The 18,807-nt window shown below is 40.6% G+C and overlaps 1 long non-coding RNA gene across 1 annotated transcript; it reads left to right on the top strand.

The window, feature by feature from the left end:
- Nucleotides 1-11,289: 11,289 nt before the first annotated feature.
- On the top strand, nt 11,290-16,932 carry LOC134298328 (uncharacterized). Its single transcript, XR_010005342.1, has 4 exons — nt 11,290-11,394; nt 11,543-11,580; nt 13,477-13,613; nt 16,430-16,932. It is a non-coding gene; the product is annotated as an uncharacterized LOC134298328 (long non-coding RNA).
- The last annotated feature ends 1,875 nt before the right edge of the window (nt 16,933-18,807 follow it).

Raw genomic sequence — 18,807 nt, 5'->3', positions numbered from 1 at the left:
TTGCTACCTCATTCCTTTCCACATGCTGCTGGATGCTTTTTATGGTGTTGTAAATTAGTTAAACTAGCGTGCCTGCATAAGCGGTACCTAAATTTCCTACTTGGCAGATGCAACTGTTTTTTTTGGTCGGGCACTCAAGCCTAGGCAGGCTGGCTTTGAACTCATGAACTCAAGGTCAGTAGTGATTTATAGCAGCTGACTTCTAACCAGCTGCACCACAGCCCAGCCCTAAAATACAGAGAACCAATGTATTTAAGGATCTTTCAGAGATGCCAGGAGGTATTTTCCCAGAATTTAGTGCATTCTCAACTATTTCTAGGATGAATAATTGCTAGGGGTTGGGGGCTTCAGAAGGTTACCCCCCACAGCTCCCCCATCCTCATTTGGGTGAGGCACGAAGAAAATTTGGCCATGTCTTGCTTTAATCTGCGATGTTTAAGTCAAGTTTGGGTTTGCTTCCTAATTTAAAAAAAGGCTCTATCTTAAAGCAGGCTAGGGATGGTCAAAACTGCATTGCCCATAGGAGCAGTAAAATGGGCCTCATTTTGCCTCTTTGGATGTTTTTTCCTGTGATCTTCTTGGAACATGAGGAAGTTTCTATCTGCAGGCATCTCTCAAACTAGGAAACTGGTAGTCTCTCTCTCTCTCTCAGTCGCATAGTTGTTTCCGACTCTTCGTGACCTCATGGATCAGTCCACGCCAGAGCTCCCTGTCGGCCGTCACCGCCCCCAGTTTCTTCAAGGACAAGCCAGTCACTTCAAGGAATACTGACCATCCATCTCGCCCTTGGTCGGCCTCTCTTCCTTTTTCCTTCCATTTTCCTCAGCATCATGATTTTTTTCAAGCTTTCCTGTCTTCTCATGATGTGGCCAAAATACTTCAACTTTGCCTCTAATATCCTTCCCTCCAGTGAGCAGCCGGGCATTATTTCCTGGATGATGGATTGATTGGTTCTTCTTGTGGTCCAAGGCACTCTCAGGATTTTCCTACAGCACCAAAGTCCAAAAGTGTCTATCTTCCTTCATTCAGCCTTCCTTATGGTCCAGCTCTTGCAACCATAGGTTACTATGGGGAATAACATTACTTTGACTATGCGGACTTTCGTTGCCAGTGTGATGTCTTTGCTTTTCACTATTTTGTCAAGGTTGGCCATTGCTCTCCTCCCAAGAAGTAAACATATTCTTGATTCCCTGGCTACAGTCTGCATCTGCAGTGAACTTCGCGCCTAGAAATATAAAGTCTGTCACTGCCTCCATGTTTTCTCCTTCTATTTGCCAGTTATCAATAGGTGTAGTTGCCATGATCTTGGTTTTCTTGATGTTTAACTGCAACCCAGCTTTTGCACTTTCTTCTTTCACTTTGGTGATAAGGCTCCTCAGTTCCTCCTCGCTTTCGGCCATCAGAGTGGTATCATCTGCATACCTAAGGTTGTTAATGTTTCTTCCAGCAGTTTTAACTCCGGCCTTGGAATTGTCAAGCTGATTGTCGCATGATGTGTTCTGCGTACAAGTTGAATAGAGAGGGTGAAAGTATGCAGCCTGCCTTACTCCTTTCCCAATCTTGAACCAGTCTGTTGTTCTGTGATCTGTTCTTACTGTGGCTACTTGGTCTTTATACAGATTTCTCAGGAGACAGACAAGGTGACTTGGTATCCCCATACCACCAAGAACATGCCATAGTTTATTATGATCCACTGGTAGTCACTAAGCCTGGAATATTGTGAACAACATATGCTGATATAACTTCCCAATATGCTTGCCATGCCTATACTTTTTTGTGGCAATTGTAGATGTTGAAATCCCATGTCTTCTTGCTCAATGGCCTCTGCCCTGTTGCACTAGTATGGAAACCATCAGGCACACTGCCAAATCCAATTAGTGAGTCTCCCGTGAGTGCATTGAATGTTTGAGAAGACAAAGAATGTTCATTTCTCTTAGTTGCAAAACTACAGATAGACACTATTTGAGAGTGTCTGATTGCCCTTGAGTCTGTACTCAGGGCCTTCTGGCCCTGCAGCTTAAGAAGTATATTGAGAAGCTACAGGGTGTCCACTGTCCAGAGAAGGGTAACCAAAATGATCAAAAGTTGGAAACTAAGCCCTATGAGGAATGGCTTAGGTAGCTGAATATGTTTAGCTTGGAGAACAGACAGCTGAGAAGGGACATTATAGCCTTATTTAAATATCTGAAAGGATGTCACTTTGAGGAAGGGGCAGGCTTGTTTTCTGCTGCTCTGGAGACTAGGACATGGAGCAATGGATTCAAACTGGAGGAAAAGACAGCCTAAGCATTAAGTTCAACTACCTGATAGTAAGAAATGTTCAACAGTGGAATATGCTGCCTTGCAGGGTGGTGGAGTTTTTTTTCTGGAGGTTTTTAAGTAAAGGCTGTATGGTCATCTGTCAGGGGTGCTTTGCTTGTGTTTTCCTACATAGCAGGGGATTGCACTGGATGGCCGTTGTGGTCTCTACCAGCTCTATGATTTTATGATTTTGATGGTGTATAGTCAGTGGCAGTAGAAAATCAGTGAAGGACTGTTTGTGTAGTTTGAGTTGACATAACAACTCAGCCTATCTGAAATTGCCACTCTGAAAAGCCCAAGAATATGAAATCACAGAGAATTCTCTAGATTTGAAAGAAGCAAGGAGTGAAAAAAAAATCACAGAAAATAAAGCTCAGTGGAGATTGGGCATATTTGGCATGTCTTGCATGGACTTGTTTGTGTGAGGATCAAAACAAATGGGAAATGCTCATGCAGTTTAATAAGCCCTAATTAGCACATTTATAAAAGAGGTCACTTACTCTATAATCTGGCCTCACAGCAACAGAAGGGAGTAATAGTTCTTTGCTACTGAACCTGACATATTATTTATAAACTGTATGACAAACTGCTGCTATAGTTCTCTTTGTGAACACTCTTCTCTTTGTTGAATACTCATTTCACCCATAACGAATAACCCAGTTTTCTGTCATATAACCTGTGAATAAACATTGATGATAGAGTGATGGAATCTTTTTATTTAACATATATGACAGCTTCCGTTAATTCTTTAGCTCACATTTGTGTGGTAAAACCAATCAGTACTCTATTTTTAACCTAAGATATTCAGAAGGTTTTTTCCTCTTAGAGCAGAAATATTTTCTTCTTTGTCTAATAGATTTTCTCTTAAGTAGTATATTTATTGCTGTAAACTATTGTTTTGGTAATGGTTAAGACCTATGCTTAACCAAAAGCCGCAGAAGTTTATTGATGTGGGCCTAAATCAAATTATGACTCTGTCAGGTAAAACAGCAGTCACTGTGGACGTTATCACATGAGGCCAATAAAATGCATTTATCCCAATAAAAGTGCCTTTGGATTAAGCTTACCATGTGATGCCATATCTTTCCTGTAGTAACATTGGGAGTGTGGTTGGATATTTTTTTCATTGACAGGAAAAAAAACCCATCAATTACCTCAGTATTGTTGTTCTTGTCACTCTCCTTTCTGCAATAATGTATTTCTTCTGAAATCCCAATGTTATGAAGTGGAAGAAGGACCTTCAAGAATGCTTGAACTATGAAAGAGAAAAAAAGTGTGCATGCACTAGCTCAGAAAACAAGGATAGGAAGAAAAGCTATTGTTAGGGATTCCTCTTCTTCAGAAGAGGAAGGGGAGCAGGAAAGTGTTCATGAATCTGAGGGTGAGTTGGAATCTGAGGAGGAGACTTTGCAAGTACCCACTTTTCAGGAGAGGCGAAAGAAAACAGAGCAGAGACGTCATTCAGCTAGAATAGCTGCCAGAAATACAGCTGAGTAATTAGGAACTGCCCTAGCAGCTGTGAGGGGACTCAGAGCTATAAAGCAGAAGCAGGTGCAGCCAGCTCTTGCTGGTAACACACTGACCCTAATGCCTTCGCTCCTGTGTGCCTGCTCCGAGTTTGCATCTAGATTTATTGCTATTTCTTTGTCTGAAGTAAGACTGCTATTCGATTTGGGACTGTATCAGAGACTAAAAACTGCATTTGCCCTAAGGCTTCATTGCTTCCTTTTGCATTATTCCACTGAGTGTGTTTTACTTTATGTTTTGCTGAAGTAAAGCAGCAAGAGTTCCAGCTGCGCACCGTCAGGTGTCTGGTCGACCATCAAGCTATTCAGCAACATTACCGACCTGGGAGGTGTTAGCAGCACCAGAAGTCCCCACACTGTCTACCATCTGGTTGCATTGCAGTTTGCCATATTAGCCCCTTATCCTTTTTTATTTTATTTTATTTTATTTTTTATTTTTTATTTTTTTTAGTTTTAAATGTGGGAGTGAGAAAGTTTTAATTTAATTTAACAGGGGAGGAGATATTTGACTGTGATAGGAAGTGGGTTTGCGAGAATGGTATTAAAGGTCATAGGAAGTGATCACATAGGATTTGAGAGCACCTTGAGTTTAATTGATTGTTGAACTGATGGTTTTGGAATGTGATTGATGGTTTGTGTATGTTTGTTGATATATTGCTGATTGAAAGTTTGACTGAAATAGGCAGTAGGAACGATGTGTAAACTTTGAATTTTTGAAGGTTAAGAGTGGTTTACTATAGGAAGGCTCTTTGGAAGGTTATAGGAAATGGGAATGCAGGAAACTCTGAGGAATAATGATCTTTCTCACCTATGTGATCTTCTGGGGAAATCGTTCAGTACGTTTCTGCAACAGATGGACATACTGAGCAAGAAAACGGACCATTTTTTTAAAGGAATTTCCCTGATTGTGAAAAACTACTCCTATAGACATTACAACAACTGTACCAGCCAGTTTTATTAACATTGATGAGGAAACAAGTGCTTTGGAAGGCCAAGGAAGGAAGAGGCTGGAGGGGCAGAAGGTAGTCAATAGGCTAGGATCTGAAGTTGCTAGGGGAGGGGAGGGGTTTGTGCCTGGGGGAAAGGGACAGGGGAGGGATGGTTGGAAGGAGACTAGCAGAGTCTTGCAGAGGACAAACAACTCTTTAACATCTGAATTGTTTGGACAATCTCTGGACACTCCCTGCAATTTTCAACATCTGCTACGAACAAACAATGTGACAGTGGAAGTTTCAGACTCACTACTGAACAGAGGCAGATGGACATCTAAGAGAGCGGTCCAGATATCTCTATCGCAAATTCTATCTGTAAGCTGGTCGGAAGTTAAGATCAGGACTATTGACTGGCTTCATAGAGATTATCATAGAATCATAGAATCATAGAATAGTAGAGTTGGAAGAGACCACATGGGCCATCTAGTCCAACCCCCTGCTAAGAAGCAGGAAATCACATTCAAAGCACCCCCGACAGATGGCCATCCAGCCTCTGCTTAAAAGCCTCCAAGGAAGGAGCCTCCACCACGGCCCCGGGGAGAGAGTTCCACTGTCGAACAGCTCTCACAGTGAGGAAGTTCTTCCTGATGTTCAAGTGGAATCTCCTTTCCTGTAGTTTGAAGCCATTGTTCCGTGTCCTAGTCTGCAGGGCAGCAGAAAACAAGCTTGCTCCCTCCTGGAACCGCTCCTCGTGTCTTCTTATTGGACTGGAAGACAGATTGTTAGTGGAGGAATTGTTCTCACTTGGGCCCAAATTACAACAGTGGGGTATCACTCTTAGAAGGGTATTAGTAGACCCATTGATCCACCCTTTGGTCACCGGGCTGAAATCTGATATACAAGATTCAATAATTTCCAACAATGGGGTTGAATGTTCGCCGGTGTTGGCCCCCTTCTCAGAGTTCCATTTTGAGACTCCCTCCCCAATTTCAAATCCGGCCTGCTTCAACTCCCAATCCTGCCCACAGACGCTACCCTTGTTCAGTTCCCTTTCCACGTCAGATGACTTCATGTCAGATGACTCCTTTCCTACCAGTGGAGATGGGCTCTTTCCCTAGACAAACAAATACATTTGGAGGCTCTCCATCTTTGGACAGCTGACTAACCCCTTCAGAAGGCAACCTCAATCAGCCAATCCACCAGGGGGAAGAGGGTTCACATGGGTGGGGCACCATCGAGGTGGTGTGGGGGAGGAGGAAGATTGGTCACTTGCTGCCCAGGGAGAAGCGCAACAGAGTTTTTGCGACCCTGGAGAGGAATAGGTGTGGTAGTCTCCAGGACAGACCCCCCGGTCTTAAGGTTCTGCTTTTGAATGCCAGATCCGTCAACGGTAAGACAGCTGTCATTCAGGATTTGATCCTGGATGAGGGGGCAGATCTGGCATGCATCACCGAGACGTGGTTGGACGAGCTGGGTGGGGTGAATCTCACCAAGCTGTGTCCACCGGGTTTTGGGGTGTATCAGCAGGCCAGGGCTGGGGGGCAGGGAGGAGGAGTCGTGGTGATTTTTCGGAAGTCCATCGCCCTGATCAGATGCGCCGTTCCACAATCCTCGAGGTTTGAGTGCGTCTACTTGAAGGTGGAAGCTCGAGACAGCTTGGGGATTCTGCTGGTGTACCGTCCACCCTGCAACCCAGCAGTCTCTCTGTCTGAGCTAGCAGAAGTGGTCTCCAATTTGGCCCTTGTCTCCCAACAACTCATAGTTTTGGGAGACTTTAACATCCATGCCGAGACCACATTGACAGGTGCAGCTCAGGATTTCATGGTTGCCATGACGACCATGGGGTTGACTCAAGTTATATCTGGGCCCACACATCAGGCGGAACACACACTGGACCTTGTCTTTATTGTGGACGGTGGGACAGTCAGAGTGGAAGAGCAAAACATCCTTCCATTGTCATGGTCTGACCATCATCTGATCTGTTTAAGTTTCGCCGTGTCTTCTAACCTCCGCAGGGATGGTGGACCCACTAAGATGGTCCGCCCTAGGAGCCTGATGGATCCAGATGGACTCCTGAGGTCTCTTGGGGATCTTCCTGTTCTGTAGACTGGCGATCCTGTCGATGTACTGGCTGATCGCTATAACAGCGAGTTGGCAAGGGCACTTGACACGATCGCTCCCGAACGTCCCCTCTCGCTGCGTAGAGTCACGTCAACTCCCTGGTTCACTGAGGAGCTGGCTGTGATGAAGCGTGCGAGGAGGGGACTAGAGTGCATCTGGAGGAAATCTCGCGATGTGTCTGACCAAGCACGGGCTAAAGCCGCTATTAAGGCTTACTCCGTGGCTTTGCGAGAGCCAGGAAAGCTTTCACAACTGCCCGCATAGCGTCTGCGGCCAACAGGCCAGCGGAGTTGTTCCGAGTTGTTGGGGAGCTCCTGCGTCCCTCTGAGGCCCAGGGGCTTCCCGATGACTTGTCAACTCGGTGCAGCTATTTCGCGCATCACTTCGCAGGCAAAGTTGCTCAGATACTCTGTGAGTTGGACTCCAGCTTAAATGTTGTTCGAGCGGAGGTAACTGAGGTACCTGTCTGTCCGATTTTGTGGGATTCTTTCCGGCTTGTTCTTCCTGATGACGTGGAGGGGATACTTGGGTCTGTGAGGGCGACCACTTGCGCTCTGGATCCTTGTCCTTCTTGGCTGGTTAAGCTGGCCAAAGATGGGTTGTTGGATTGATTTGTGGCTATAATAAATGCCTCCTTGGGCCAGGGGACAGTTCCATCCTGCTTTAAGCAGGCGGTGGTAAAACCGCTATTAAAAAAGACCTCCCTGGACCCATCTGTATGTAACAACTACAGACCAATTTCCAACCTCCCTTTCCTGGGCAAGGTTCTGGAGCGGGTGGTTGCCACGCAGCTTCAGGAATTCCTCGATGACACTGATTTTCTGGACCGCTCGCAGTCTGGCTTCAGGCCTGGGCACAGTACCGAGACGGCTTTGGTCGCCTTGGTGGATGACCTTCGCAGGGAGCTGGACAGGGGGAGTGTGACCCTGCTGGTTCTCTTCGACATCTCAGCGGCTTTCGATACCATCGACCATGGTATCCTTCTGGGGAGGCTCTTTGGGATGGGGCTCGGTGGCACGGTTTTGCTGTGGCTCCTGTCCTTCCTGGAGGGTTGTTCCCAGATGGTGAAGCTGGGGGACACCTACTCGGACCCCTGGCCATTGACCTGTGGGGTCCTGCAAGGGTCTATCCTATCCCCCATTCTATTCAACATCTATATGAAACCACTGGGAGGGGTCATCTGGAGTTTTGGAGGTTGTTGCCATCTCTACGCAGATGACACGCAAATCCACTACTCGTTTCCATCTGAATCCAAGGAAGCTCCTCAGATGCTGAACCAGTGCCTGGCTGCTGTGGCGGACTGGATGAGGAGGAACAAGCCCTCCTGGTCAGTCGCTCGTCTGATCGGGGTATCGGGTGGCAACCTGTGCTGGACGGGGTTGCACTCCCCCTGAAATCACAGGTCCGCAGTTTGGGGGTCCTCCTGGATTCAGCGTTGACGCTTGAGGCGCAGGTATCGGTGGTGGCCGGGAGGGCTTTCGCACAACTAAAACTCGTGCCAACTGCGACCATACCTCGTGAAGTCTGACTTGACCACGGTGGTCCATGCCTTAGTTACTTCTAGACTGGACTACTGCAATGCGCTCTACGTGGGGCTTCCCTTGAAGACGGCCTGGAAATTACAATTGGTCCAGCGTTCGGCGGCCAGACTAATAACTGGGGCGAGTTACAGGGAGAGATCCACTCCCTTGTTCAAGGAGCTCCATTGGCTGCCGTTTATTTTCCGGTCCCAATTCAAGGTGCAGACCATCACCTATAAAGCCCTAAATGGTTTGGAACCCACCTACCTTCGTGACCGTATCTCCTATCATAAACCTGCTCGATCCCTTCGATCATCAGGGGAGGCTCTCCTCCCCTGATGATCGAAGATGATGATGATGATGATGATGATGATGATTATTATTATTATTATTATTATCCTTGATAAAATTGATCCAGGCATCTTACCCAGCCATGTTAAAACGTAGTACCCACTTCATTTGGACCACAGGTCACCAGCGTTCAATGCTCTGCCTACTTTCCTAGCTAGTTAAATAGTCCCATGATCCCATGAACAATTAGCCTTCCCAGTTAAAGTGGGGATAAAATGCATTAATATTCCAGTTTAGATGCAATTCCACAGTATATATTCCAGATGACTCTCTGCAGTTATGGCTTTGTTATGGTGGTCAACTTTGCCATAACTGCGATCAAGTCAATCTTGAGTTATGGTGACCAAATGAAAGAGAGACTTCAAGATACCCTTTAACCAACTGTCCTGCTCAGGTCTTGCACACTTAGGTCCATGGTTTCCTTGATCTTTTACAAAATAATTACCATTGATACAAGATCCCCTAAAAACTTTCTAAGATTTACAAAGAAACATTGAACATATATTGAAAATGTGAAAAACATATGTAGTTGAAAAGGATAAAAAGTATTGGTCCAAATACACAGTTTGATACAGAAAATTTTAAATTTTAAATATTCAGTTAAACCCTGTTTTTTTTTTCTTTTGGGACTGATGAATGATCAATTAGAAAGATATTAAGGAAAAATACTTATATATATGACAACAGCTACAAGAGTAGTATATGCCCAGAAATTGAAGAATGACTTTTTGCTTGCTAAAGATTTGCTATTAAAATTGAATAGCATAATAAAAATTGATAAATTGCCTGTTTTGATTAAAGAAAAAATTGACAATGTTTTGGAAGATTGGGAACCCCTGGTGGACTTTTTTTTGGGGGGGGGGGGATGATGGTGGTCAGATTACATGTTGTTGTTTTTGTTAATTACTATGAGTTAAATGCATAGATGAAGTATAATTTCTAGATCAAGTAGGGAGAAGTGGGAGTTCAAGAGTTGAGACATAACTACAGAAAATATAATTGGAAGTCATTTTTTATCTTTATTTATTTTGGTAGTTGCAGCTGATCTTAGCCAAAAGGCTGAGAAGCAATTTTATTTTATTCAATAAAAATATTTTAAAAAATATTTTGGTCATGTAAATAGACACTGATGAATAAAAAAACAACATTATGTCATATACTATTCCACCACTGTAATTGTGCTTAGAGTTGAATGCCAACAAACAAAACAAGAAAAAAACAAAAACAAAACAAAACCTGAGTATTTTAAGATGTATTTGTCTGGAAACTGCTAAATGGGCTATGTTCATTTTCATAAAACTATGAACTAGTAGATGCGATAACTAAAATATTAGTTACTATGGTAGTTAAATAAAGTCTATTGGTTTTAGGATAGCACATAAGCGTGCCCATTATTACACCCAGTTATCAATTGAACTATTATAGCAAATTCTTAAATTCACTTATCCATCATTGTATGGGCATTATTTCAGTATTGAAGTTGAATTTATATCAATAGACCCCCAATTAAATCATAAATAAAGCTAAAATTAGAGCACTGTCATTGACAGGTGGATAATTGAAAAACATCTCAGACTATTTTTTTAAGGTAAGGCAGTACTGAGACCTAAATGGAGAATTAATTAAGACAAACATATATCCCATAATGTATATGTGTGTGTGGGAAGACTTCTGACATGATTGAAAAAAATCCTTAATCTAGCTTTTTGTTTTGAGTAAATAGCACTGATCACTCTTTTAAATTGCTGGCCCACCCTATTTTTTTTTCGTGTCAGAAGCAACCGGAGTTGCTTCTGGAGTGAGAGAATTGGCCGTCTGCAAGGACGTTGCCCAGGGGACGCCCGGGTGTTTTGATGTTTTTACCATCCTTGTGGGAGGCTTCTCTCGTGTCCCCGCATGGAGCTGGAGCTGATAGATGGAGCTCATCCACACTCTCCCCAGGTGGTATTCGAACCTGGCAGCTTTCAGGTCAGCAACCCAACCTTCAAGTCACTTAGTCCACTATGCCATCTGGGGCCCACCCTATAACAAGCCAATACTGTTTCTATAAACTCCCAACTGATGTTATCCAAGGCTTTCTCTGCATCTAGAAATAAAAGCACCACTTCTTTTTTAGGGTCTTGTTCAGCTAGAATAATAATAATAATAATAATAATAATAATAATAATAATAATAATAATAATAATAATAATCAACAACAACAACAACAACAACAATATATTTAGGACCACTCTCACATTTTTTTAGCTGCCTGTTTGGAAGGAAGCCAGCTTGGTCTTCTATTACTAATCCATTTATTCAGGTCTGGCCATATGAAGCAGAAGGTAACAAGCCTCTGAGGTGTGATACAATAGAAACTTCTTCTTCATGTATCAATCTCTCTCCCCCCCCCCCCGGCCCGAGGACCCACAAGAGAATGCAAAGCAATAGTACATGGTACATCACAATTCCCCATTTGGTTGATGTAATAATCTTTCTTAACCCATAAAAGTAACCATGTCAATCTGAGGCTTGACTAGGTCACTACAAGAAAAACATTGACAAAGAAATTTCATCTCCTTGTCTCGGTGGTGAATCCCAAACCTATGAGGAGGATGCCATGTCTTCCAGATTAATGTGTAGTCTTCCCATTCTAGGAAGAAGGTAAATATGTGGCTGCAAGCAGATGTGTATATCAAAGCATTGGACACACACACAGTCTTGTGAAGTAACATGCAAGAATTTCCTTCTTACTTTAAAAAACTCCAAAAATGGAGAAGCAGAATGTTTATCGCAAAATATTTTCCTGCAGGTAGGATGAGAGGAGAGAAAATGGAAGTCATAGTCAAGGTATGAGCACTATTTTTATCAACTGAAATACCATACTAGAGTGAATAGTTTAATGAGGTCTCTGTAGTGTTGATTATTCTGTTTTATGGATGTGAAGGATATTCATACATTTTCTTGCCATCAGCTAGGGAGACTGTATTGACACAAGCCACTGGGAAAAATGTTCAATCTTCATGAGATTTTTCATATTTCCTGAATTTTTTTGAGGAGAAAAGCCTTTATGCAAAAAAAAAAAAAAAACCCTTTCAAAGCCCCAAACTGTTCATGATGAAGAAAGTGCTTTTCAACAAAGTACACTTCTATGAAAAGTACTATTTTGTGGGGAAAACTCACTTCTTTCTACACCATTTTCTTTGTGCAAAAAACAAATGATATTCTCAAAATATTAAAAAAAATAAAAACCAATCCTAATTATGTACAATTTTCGAAATTATTTGTTCTTTAATTAAGTAATAAAAGACTGGCCTCCCTATTCTTTTAATGCTTGTTTTAGAATGCATGAATCGGGTGCACAGGACCAAATGTGAATCGGGTACCCAGGACCAAATCCTGGTGATAAATGCCACATTTACTATAGTACCTAAAACATTCGTTAACATTACAAAAAGTGTGGTTATCCCTCTTTAAGTTTCAATGAAACGTTACTTAGCTATGCCTTGTCATCCTATCCAAGTCTCCTACTAAATGTAGCACTTTGCTCATTTACCTCATCAATTGAGTTTACAATATACACTCCTTGCACTTTGGCCCAGTTTGTTTTCGTTAACGCCTGTTCCGGTTTTATATTATGTCTAGCCATACTATTATCACTATCTTACTTTTTACTATGTTATCATGTATATTTGTGTTTTTATTGTGATGTATTTTTATCTTCTGATAAACTGTACTTAGTATGTATTTTTATTGTGTTTTATTGTAACTACCTGGGCTTGGCTCCATGTTAGCTTCCCCAAATCCCTTTGGGGAAATGGAGGTGGGGTATAAAAATAATGTTGTTGTTGTTGTTGTTGTTGTTGTTGTTATTATTATTATTATTATTGGAATTTATTTACAGCATTTATATTCCGTCCTTCTCACCCCGAAGGGGACTCAGGGCGGATCACATTACACATATAGGCAAACATTCAATGCCTTTTAACATAGAACAAAGACAAGACAAACATAGGCTCCGAACAGGCCTCGAACTCATGACCTCCTGGTCAGAGTGATTCACTGCAGCTGGTTGCAGCTGGCTTGCTCTCCTGCCTGCGCCACAGCCCGGGCCTATATATATATATATATATATATATATATATATATATATATATATATACACACACACACACATATATACACCATACCTGTAACAAGATGTACTTCCAAGCTAATATGAAATAATCATCAGTGGCTGACAAAGTGTTCCAGTAACACTTTTATCAATCAATGGTTTGTTTCAGCAAAACACAAAGGAGAAGTCAATCCCTGTAAAGTGTATCTCAGGGGTTCACTTAGGACAGGCAGTTGTTGCTTTTCATAATAGCCAAAATACTTATTTGGTATCAGTCATGTTGTTTATACTGAACTGCTGTTTATACTTGCAAACTCTGTCTGAAATTTAGTCTAATTTCTATTAAACTTGTTTTGTGGTTTGTTTGTGTGTGTGTGATTTAAGTTGAAGCTTAGGTCAAATGCAAATGTGGCTATAGATTTATCTGGCATGCATAATTTGTAGTCTGTGTGGAACTGACTCATCTGTCTTCTGTATCTGTACTCATGTGATGAGCTCTCCTGCTAAGAGTGACCTATTCATCCTTCAAATAAACAGCCCAGAGAGGAAACAAAACAATATGTACAGATACAAAGAAAGGACAACATATTGTTCCTGGTGTGATGCTCTTGCTTTTTTTCTGTCAACAGGATTCAGAAACTTCTATTTAAAAGAGAAAAAAACACACAAAAAGCCAGGTGCTAAGGACAGGCATTTCACTTGAGCCAGAGCAGCTCTAGCTTCATACATTATCTGAATTCAGATATGTCTGATCAAGAGTATTAAGGTGAGCTGTATAAAAACTAAAGTACAAATGACATATCAAATGCAGAAGTACTTTCAATCCAGTATTGCTTTAAGGCAATAATATTACCATAGCAAAGTATTCTTAATAATTTTATGTATTAGTTATAATTTCCAAAAACATTGCTTTAGTTTTTGAAAATTAGGCAAGGCAAGGACCTTTCCATTTTTTCAAGCTTTTTTTAAATCTCAACAATATTTCTGGGAACACTTCAGAGTGAAGCAGTAGACATTAGTGATGTGCTGTGTTCATTTTGTCCACATGGGACTACAGGAATTTTTGGTAATTCTTTAAAATATAAGAAGAAAAATAAAAGAAAGAGTTGTGCCACTGCTTACTAAGTTTTTGGGAGGATGAATAGTAGTACAGCAACTTGGGTGAATGTAGATGTGTGCATGTGAAAGGGGGAGAGAGAGTGAAAGAGAGGGAGCAGCTTTATTGGTGAGTTGGTTTGCAGAGAGAAAGAGGAGGAGACATATGCAGAAGGGTAGTGACTGAATTGACAGTTAATTCAACAGGAATTGATGTACACAATTAATCTGTAGACAACTGATTGGGGATGAGATACTAATTACATTAATTTTAGTGGGATTTGGGGACAAACCAATTACCTTGCCTTCTCTGAAATGAGGAGTAAATATGTGTGTGTTTGAAAGAGACCTATAGGTGTCATATATATGGTTTTGTATTTCACAATCTGAGCCCAAGGGTGCATCTACATCAAGGTTCCTCAAACTAAGGCCTGTGGGCTACATGCAGCCCTCCAAGGTCATTTACCTGACCACTGACCTAAAGTTTAGACTTAGGGTCACCCTAAGTCTGAAATGACCTGAAGGTACACAACAGCAACAATCCTAATTAACTTGACTCATCAGCCAAAAGGAGGCTCACACTCCCGTTGAAATACTGGTTAGTTTATGTTGGTTAAAATCGTTCTTTGATTTAAATTTGTAATTTTTTATGTTTTTTGTACTACAAATAAGATATGTGCAATGTGCATAGGAATTTGTTCACTTTTTTCAAATTGTAGTACACTCCCCACCCCCCAAACAGTTTACCATGAACTAGCCCTCTGCTTATAAAGTTTGAGGATCCCTGATCTACACTGTACAAATAATGCAATTTGTCATCACCGTAATTGTCATGACTCAATGCTATAGAATCAAGGGAGTTATGGTGTGTTGGGGCACATCTGCCAAAATTTCATAGCATTGCAACATTTAGTTTTCCAAAGAAACTAAAAGCTACATAATTTAATATTTTGGATAAATGGGTGAAAATGGGAGAAAAAAATAATAACTTTTAAAACAATTATAACAGTAACAGCACTACTAATTAGTAGTTAGTCCCAACTGGTTTCATCCAAAACACCCAGTCTGATTATTACAGCCTTCAGACCTCAGTGATTTATTTCAAAGAGCTAACATACATGGTTTAAACATTGTTTTCATATTTTAAAATGGTTTAAATTTATTCATTACAATTTTTTAAATTGCTTGCATTGTTTTAACTTGCTTGAAATGGTACGTAACTACTTTGTGGCATTGGAGCTACAAAGGTAAATAATTACATTTAAAAGTGACTTTACAAGCTCTTATTCATTCTATAAATATCTCTCCCTATCTGTGGAAGTAAAAATACAATAATTCCAAAGTAAAAGATTAACAATGTGTTATCTTTCCACAATGCTCCAAATTTGCTGCTTTACTTTGTCTCATTGTACATTTGGTTCTATGTCTTCCCCACTACCAGACCCCAGCTATTTCCCAAAGTTGGGGCATAATCCATGCCTAAACTAGTTTTTCATGTTGACTTCAAAGGACTGGTCAGTTTTGCATAGTCATGCATAAACGTTGTCCTGGATACAGAGCTCTTTGGAGGACAGGCAGTTATGTAAAATGGCCTAAAGGTACCCAAACCAAACACACATTATCCACAGAAGCTTGAGCTGAGATTTTTCTATCTGACCTTAGTCAAGTCAGTCAGTATGCCACATATCTATTTACCTGGGAACAAGCCAAATAGAAATCTATGGGAATTACTTTTGCATAGGAATGTTTTACACCTTTAAAATATTTCCTCATCCTTAAAAATACAGCTAACACGGCTTTATCATGCAAGCTCTTGCTGAAAGCAAAAGGCTCAAAATTCCAGTGCTGGAAGATATTTCATCATCTATTATTCAGTGGCCAGAACATCATTCTGCTTCAGCCACACATTCATGTGTATTCCTACACTTCTTTCTTTTATCTTCTATCTTTACATATACTTTTTAAAAATCCAGTATAAATATTTTATTATTTAATATTCTTCCTCATTTACCAAGATTCTTATTTTAGTATGTTCAAAATTTAGGACCACATTGTTCCCTCCCATTATAGTAGGCATCATACGCTATGTGCCCCTGGCAACATGACCAATGTTTAGATATGAGATTTTTAGTGCAAAATAACTGGTTTAGAATATGTCAAATCAAAGAACCATACCCCTTAATAAAAATGACAAAATTGAATAGTATCCTCTTCATCTTTATACCAGTTATCTATTCCTTGGTTAATGATTATGTGATTTAATGGATGTTCTCCACTTCGTTCTTTTCTGGTAGATCACAATAAGTAATGTTGACTACTGTACATTTTCTGTCTTTTTTTTTTTGACACATATAAATGGATGCAAGGTGGGAAAGTCACACAGCTTCTTCCAGGAACTGCAGGGGGGTCTAAAAAAAAATCTGCAGTGAATAAGAACACAATGCAAAATGCTGTGCTCATATTTGTATTCTCTTTTCACTCTCTTAGGAAATTGGAGTTGCTGGGCGTGTGACCCAAAATGTGTCTTCAGAGTACTGCTGCTTTATTGCTATTACCATATGGACATCACATTATCTTTAGTGCACTTGGATTTCAAAGCAAAGGAGATAATAGATACCACTGAAAATGGATAAGGAGGATAAGGATGAAAACAATGTAGATATGTTACTAGCAGCAAAGACTGCTGGGAGATTTTAATTTTCATTTATTATCCAATTACAATTTAGCTACACATACTAGTAATGACAGAGAAAAAGCTAGAGATTTCATAAAGAGAAATGGTCTGAAATGAAAATATACCCATTTCTGAAGAAATTATGAGGACGCAACAGGGAAAATTACAAATTACAAAAGCTTACCTAGAGCTGTTCTGGTTCATGGTGACAAATAAATCCAGTCTACCTCCATATTCTCTTTAATGAATGTTGGGATTTACTTTTCATCAATCACAATAATTGATTGGGGTACGAATACACTCAATTTTTCATTAGGACCAAGAACTGTTAGATGTAGAAAATACAAGTGATAATGAAATACAATAATACATCAAATGTCTTATGTTTTCTAATACAGGCATGTGCAAACTTCAGCCCTCCAGGCATTTTGGACTTCAGCTCCTACAATTCCTTACAGCCTGTAGGCTATTTGGAATTGTGGAAGTTGAAATCCAAAATGTCTGGAGGGCTGAAGTTTGCCCATGCCTGCTCTAACAGCATCTAAAATTTCCCACCTGAGACAGCAACTTAATTTTGCTTTATGACAGATGTGGCCATAGTTTTGATCCTCACCATCTATTATTAGCATTTGAATTCATTTCAATTTCTCCAGTCAAAATTCTGATTCCACTATATTCTGAAAGCAATTTAGGTAGAAAAAAACCCCGGGCTTTTTCCACACTCCACAGTTATAACACTATTATTCCATTTCAAATGTCATTGCAACATTCTACAGAATCCCTTATAGTTTGAGCTACTAGAGGTTCCTGGCCTCTACTAGAGGGTCTTAGTCTCTAAATGCCCCACCTAGAATTTCATTGTGTTGTTGCTATGGCAATTAAAATGGAATGTATTTTGTTATGTGCCTTCAAGATATTTCGAACGTATGATAACCCTAAGGTGTACCTATCCTAGGGATTTTTTTTGGCAAGATTTCTTCATGGTTTATCATTGTTTTCCTCTGAAGCTAAAGGATTGTGACTTGCCCAAGGTTACTCAATGGATTTTCATGACTGAGTAGGAATTTGGACTCTGATCTTTCAGAATCCTCTACAACCTCATCAAACTTACTTTAAACAGCATCCTAGGGCACTTCCACTCTGACTTGGAGACGGAGTCCTACACTGTCCATCACACAACATTGTATGACTTCCAGCTGAGACCCTGCCGCCAACCAGGGTAAAAGCATTGTCGGAGGCTTCACTCTCAACATGGGAAGCTTCCAATAGAGACAGTACTGATCCTCAGCACTTGGGCAATGCTTTCCCCATGTGATGGGGAAAGCTTCGCCAAGAGGGAGATGTGCGCAGGGCAAAAGATTCACTCCGCTGCCTATCTCTTTTTTCCTGCAAGCCAGGTGAAGTGGGATGCCATGTGGCCTGTCTTCGCCTGACAGAAAATTGTTTTCCCCACATTGCAAGATATATCTGCCTCTCTTGTAAGCCTAGATGTGTGTTACAACATAAGCTTTCTAAAATAGTATTGCTTCATTTATCAAATGTCACAAAACTTCTAAAATCAACCCATTATAGTGGGCAATTCTCTTTAAACATGATTTCTTCCATGGGTACATCTATATATTGGCAGGACAGGATTTTTGCTTGAGAAACAGCTGGAAAGAGAAAGGTTAAGCAATCTATCCTCATAAGTTTTCCATTTCTAATTTCAGACAGCTGTATATTGACGTGGCTTTAAAAATAATGGAAAAGTCACATAACTGCTCATTATATATAACTAACTCTATAAATGAGTTACCAATGAGGATCTGCTAGTGGAAAAACTGCTTCAGACAGGGCCATTGGGGGACAGCAAACATGTCCCCTGGAGAAGACCTATTGATAACTGTACTATCAAGTAAAAATGGTAGCATACCATCCCCTGCTATCTATAGGATGATGTTTTCTTATATTATAAAGAAATTCTGTTGTGCAAAATTGTATGTGTGTACCTGTACATTCACATCATTGTTGACTCATAGGGATGCTGTTAATTTCATGGAAACAGGGGATACTGTCTACATGGATTATATTTGTAAAATAAATAATATAATTGCATTAAACTTACATAAATAGGTTTTTAAATAAAGTTTTGTTTCTTTATACACTGTAGATTCTATCTGATAGAATCTGATGGGGAAGGAATGGGGAATAA

Source organism: Anolis carolinensis, chromosome 1 (assembly GCF_035594765.1).
Source record: "Anolis carolinensis isolate JA03-04 chromosome 1, rAnoCar3.1.pri, whole genome shotgun sequence".
In the NCBI taxonomy this organism is placed as follows: domain Eukaryota; kingdom Metazoa; phylum Chordata; class Lepidosauria; order Squamata; family Dactyloidae; genus Anolis; species Anolis carolinensis.
Note: the sequence above shows the minus strand (reverse complement) of the source record. Positions and strands in the feature narration are given on the sequence as shown.